This window comes from Micropterus dolomieu, linkage group LG01, assembly GCF_021292245.1.
Source record: "Micropterus dolomieu isolate WLL.071019.BEF.003 ecotype Adirondacks linkage group LG01, ASM2129224v1, whole genome shotgun sequence".
Lineage (NCBI taxonomy): Eukaryota > Metazoa > Chordata > Actinopteri > Centrarchiformes > Centrarchidae > Micropterus > Micropterus dolomieu.
In genome coordinates this window covers 48454266-48459585 of record NC_060150.1, presented here as the reverse complement: position 1 = coordinate 48459585, position 5320 = coordinate 48454266, and the positions used below count along the sequence as shown (strand labels likewise).

Sequence of the window (5320 nt, the reverse complement as noted above, 5' to 3'; positions counted from 1 at the left end):
TATATTTTCCCATTGGAAAAAAGTTGTTGCTTGTTTTCAGCATGTTTAAGGTCTAAACCAACTTTAGATGGTATGAAAATCAGAGTGTATAGTAGAAGAGCCGTTACCATGCCTGCCATACCAGCGGCCATCTTAGATCATTGTGGCACTTGCCTCTCGTTTCCTTTTCTCTTTTCCCTCTCACATAAGCGACAAATATACAGAAGAAGAGAAACATAACAAACCTGGGTGTTAAGAATTACACCCATCATGATGAACACACCTTTTATCTAAAGCCATACTTACTCCTCACTATTTGGAGTGTTTCTATCTAACAGCTTATGGCAGTTCCACACACTGTTTAGTGTTTTGCACTTGTTTTTGCAAACATGTTGCTTTAAACTCGTTGCCCCTAGTGGGATTAATAAAGTAGTTGTGTCCTATTAGTAAAGTCGATTTTTCGAGATGGCAAGGCAAGCCGAGTGAAAAGGGTCAGCTGTAAATGTACAGTGTAAGTTACAGTGATAATGAATAGAGCCTCCAGCTCTGCAGCTTCTCAAGATTAAACGAGCTACAGCGCTGAGGAATGATCTGTTATGGCAGACTAGGTGAATGGACTCAAAAGCAGACTCAAGGCAGGTTCAAATCCAGGAATTTAAAGTTTATTGAAACAAGGCGTGAGAGCTGAGCAGGGGGCATACCAGGGAATGGAGACCAGCGAGTGAATTTCCAGGCGGGCAGTGAGCTGAGCTTGACAGATGGCAGATCCTCCAGGCAGGCAGTGATCCTGGGCACAGGGAGACAAGGTAAGTGATTTCACAAGAAACAAACAACAGAATATATAGCACGAGACTAGTTGGCCACAACGCAAATACCACTGAGGTGAGCTGACGATCTGGCGACGATTGAGGTGAAGAACTGGGTTGATATACTGCAGAGTCTTGATTAGTGGAATGTAGATCAGGTGTGCAGGAGGAGGTGGAGAGCCAGGCACAGACTGAGAAGCCACGCCCCAAACAGGCACACAGACAACACAGAGAGACAGACAGGGAGACTAACAGGAGACACTAGGAGGGAGGAGAACAGAAACACATGGGGTAGGAGAGGAGAACTGCAGACTCATAACAGTACCCCCCGCAAGGGGAGCCTCCGGGCGAACCCACCAGGCCGATGAGCCGAGGATTCATAATGAAAGACCATGGGTTCCACAAACGCTCTTCAGGGCCATACCCTTCCCAGTCCACCAGATACAGCAACCCCCTGACCTGGTGGTGGACGTCCAGGAGCCGGCTAACCGAGTATGCCGGGTGGTCATCGACGATCTGGGAGGAGGGGGAGGAGCCGGAGGGCATAAAGGACTGGCTTTATTTGTGAGACATGGAAGACAGGATGGATCCTCATAGTTCTCGGCAACCTCAGCCTGACAGCAGTTGGACTAATTATTTTATCAATTTCGTACAGACCAATGAAATGTGGGGGCCGTTTTCTGGATTCGGTCTTTAAAGGAATGTTCTTAGCGGAGAGACAAACTTTCTGACCTTGAAGGTAATGGGGAGCCTGAGTCTGTGCCAATCTGCCAAGCACCGGTTGTTTTCAGTGGTGCGGAGAAGGGCAGAGCGAGCAACCCTCCAGATCTTACGGCAGCGATGGAGGTGCACTTGGATAGATGGGATGGGAATATCCTCCTCCTGTGAGGGAAACAAGGAGGATGATATAACCTTAACCCTCTACAGGCACTCACCTGCTCTGAATCGGCAGAGGCATTCCATGGAAGATAAAGTGGGCTTGGCCCAATTGCATGGGCTCCTCACTAGAGGGTTCTTTCGTTTCAGCCCTCGGCACTCCAGAGTCAGGCCATTTCTCCACCCTCTCGGGAGGCGGCGCAGAAGAACAAGGGTAGCTGAGTGGAAGGAAGCGGTTAGCTTTCTCTCTGCGTCGCTCCCGAACGCGGTTGTCTAGCCTGATAGCAAGAGAAACCAGAGAGTCAAAAACAGAGGTCTCATCACGTGCAGCTAACTCGTTCTTTAGTTGTTCACTTAAGGCATTTTGAAATACCCCATGTAAAGCCTCATTGTTTCTCCCAGAATCTGCTGCCAGCGTGCGAAATTCCACTGAAAAGTCTGCAACGCTCTTAGCTCCCTGTCGCAGCTGCAACAGAGTCTGGGTAGCACGAGACTAGTTGGCCGCAGCGCAAATACCACTGAGGTAAGCCCCCCCCTGTACCAACCAGCTGCCTCCCTACACACTTCCCAAGCAAAGACACCAGTCACACCCCTACACCTGTCCAAGGCCCGGCCTCTAGCCAGCCTCCAGCCAGGAGCTCCAGACCTGAAACCACCACCACAGCTCCACATCGAGACCCGACAGCTGAGTCTGAACAAACACACACAGGCAGAAGAGCTGACATTATCCTCCTCATGGACTCTAATGGAAAGTTCCTGTATGAAAAGACCTTATTCCCAAGGCACAGAACGGAGAAGATCTGGTGCCCCAACACCAGAGCTGTTAACAGTGCCTGAGCTAGGCTCACCTAGCTACATCATCATTCATACAGGCACCAACGATTTAAGGTCCCAACAGGGCAGACTCCCTGAGGAGAGTCATTGAGCAAGCTTCCACCAATTTCCCTACCAGCAAGATAGTCATATCTACACTGCTGCACAGGAGAGACCATCCCCACACCACTGACAGAGTGAATATCCGCCTCTCCAGGAACTGTGCCCTCAAACCCAACATGTTCTTGGCCCACCAACCGACCCTTCACCTGGACTGCCTGTCTGATAACATACACCTACACTGAAATGCAGTCCCCACATTTGCTAGGACTCTGAAGGATGTTGCTCTTGGAAGGAGCCTTACTACCACTCCAAGCGGTAACCACACAACGCAGACCCCACGCAGACCTCCAGGACCTCCTAGACCTTAAAGACCATCTAGACCTCACCATGCTGATCACCAAATATTCTCGAGGAGGAAGTTAACCATTATGAACACCCAGGGAGACAAACACTTACCTGGAAGCACCTGCTTCCCCCTCCATGAATGTCCTGCTAGAAAGAGCTTTGACAAGATTACTAATACAAGCGGTATGCAACTTTGACAGCTCTGCTCTCTACGCTGGATCTGTACATAGTCAACGGCAGGCTACGAGGGGAGTCTCTGGGTCGCTACACTTACAGCTCAGCTCTTGGCAGTAGTACGGTAGATTATTTCATTACAGATCTAGATCCAATGTCTCAAAGAGCTTTCACAGTCAGCCCCCTCACACCCCTCTCAGACCACAGCAAAATCTATCTGAAAAGGGCTCAGGCTAAGTCTGGGGCCCCTAGTGCCTGTGAAATGTTTAACAGCACATACCCCTACAGATGGACCCCAGACAGCATGGGGGCATACCAAAAGGCACTGGAAAATCAAAACATATATGATTTAACTCACCAGAATAATTCTGGTGTAAATTCTGCTGTGGACAAAATCAATTCAATATTTCATCATTTGGCTTTATTGTCTAATTTATACCAATAATTATTATAATTTTTTAATCAATTAACTATTTTTTTTTAAATTTTTGTCTATTAATACACACACACACACACACACACATGTTTACGGCTATTTATTTTAATGGTAATTTTTTTTATTTTATCAGTTGTTGTGGTGGCAGCCCGGCTGACGGTGAGTGTCCTGCTTATTTCTCCTTTTTTGCTTGTGATTCTGTTTTCCCCTGGGCCCTGTTTCAGAAAGCAGGTTCAACAAACTTTGAGTGTAAACCTGAACTCTGGGTTGACGAAGCTCTGGGTTGACGAAGCTGTCAAACTCCGAGTTTTCCGTTTCAGAAAGGCCGATCAGAATAAGTTCTATGATTGGCTCTAAAACGTAGGAGTGGAGGAAGGATCAATACATTAACATTATTACATTTTATACAGCGCTGCTCATTCATTATTTACCAGACTGGAATTTCCTTAATGAATGATAAAGTTCTGGAATTCTCTTACAGCCTGTTATTCATTTTAAACAGCTACAGGCCTGTTTATTCAGCTGGAACCTGACAGGACTAAATGCCAGTGGCAATAACTGAAGATGAAAATATTAATCGAACAGATTACACATAGTTTAGGCTGCTCATGCACCTGTGATTGTAAAGTGATAGTCCGACTCAGTAGGCCTATTAATAACTGATATCCAATAAGGGGGCTTGTCGGTCAGTAAAAGACTTCCGTGAAGGCTACTTTCATATATCCTCACTTATAGCTCCTCAGAGATCACTCTTCACTCCTCCACAGAGGTGGGACCAAGTCTTTGTTTTACAAGCCACAATCAAGTCTCCAGCCACCAAATTTAATACCATTTCATATTTTTAATGAGTTAAAAGAGCTTGGAGAAGGCGTCAACTCATTTCGAGTCAAAAGGCTGAAGTCCACATGAAGTCAGAGTCATTGGTGTTGAAGTCGAGTCTTTTAGTCATGATGATGATAATAATAATAATAATAATCTTTATTTGTAGAGCACTTTTCAAAAACAAGTTACAAAGTGCTTTAACAAGTGTAAAGACAATAATACCCCCAAAACAATAATACAAAATCAATACAAGATAAACACGCTGCAGCTGTGTTCTCGCATCCTTAACCATGTTATTGTAGTTCATTAATAAATCCTTCAGACTGAGGTAATGGACTTGGAGACTGGATTTTTTCCATCTGCGCTCTGCTTTCCTGCATTCCCTTTTTAGGCTGCGAATGCTGTCATTTATCAAGGGTTGCTTACTAGCTTTAGACGTAGGCCTAACCTTTAGAGGAGCAGTAATATTTAGCGACGACAAGCAGATATGATTAAAGTGTAGGAGCCATTTCAATGTTTATGTCCAGGTTTGGCCATTAGGTGGCACTAGGGTTATGGCATAGTGATTGGGGCTTATCTACTTAGGCTAGCTGTAATCAAGGACAGGTGTTGCTAGAGGAAAAAGGGCAAACTAGTTTTTGACCGCCACGCCACGCCAGGCGACGGAGGCTGTGGTTGAATGCATGTTAAGTGACTGTTGGTGAAGATGGAAGATTGTTCTGTTATGGAAAAGTAATCCTTGTGTAAATCCAATAAACATGTCTCACAACAGAGAAGAAAAGATAACTTTAAGCTTTGTTGTATCATTGCTCAATCAAGCCAAAGCGACCACGGTAAGCGCGTCAACTATAGCCCACTTTAACCCTCTGCATAACCCTCGGCTGTTTTAAGCTTAGCGGTTACATAAAGTCAAAAACTACCTTTTATGAAGCGGGAAGATCGTCGCGTGTGGAGTTAGATGTTCACCGTTAAAGACATGCGGAGTGGCCACTGGAAAAGGGGACAT

At 45.8% G+C, this 5320-nt stretch overlaps 1 long non-coding RNA gene across 1 annotated transcript; it reads right to left on the bottom strand.

The window, feature by feature from the left end:
* Positions 1–627: 627 nt before the first annotated feature.
* LOC123968692 lies at positions 628–1655 on the bottom strand. The gene is made up of 3 exons (XR_006824525.1): positions 1518–1655; positions 855–1301; positions 628–766 (listed from the first exon to the last, which is right to left on the bottom strand). It is a non-coding gene; the product is annotated as an uncharacterized LOC123968692 (long non-coding RNA).
* Positions 1656–5320: the final 3665 nt, after the last annotated feature.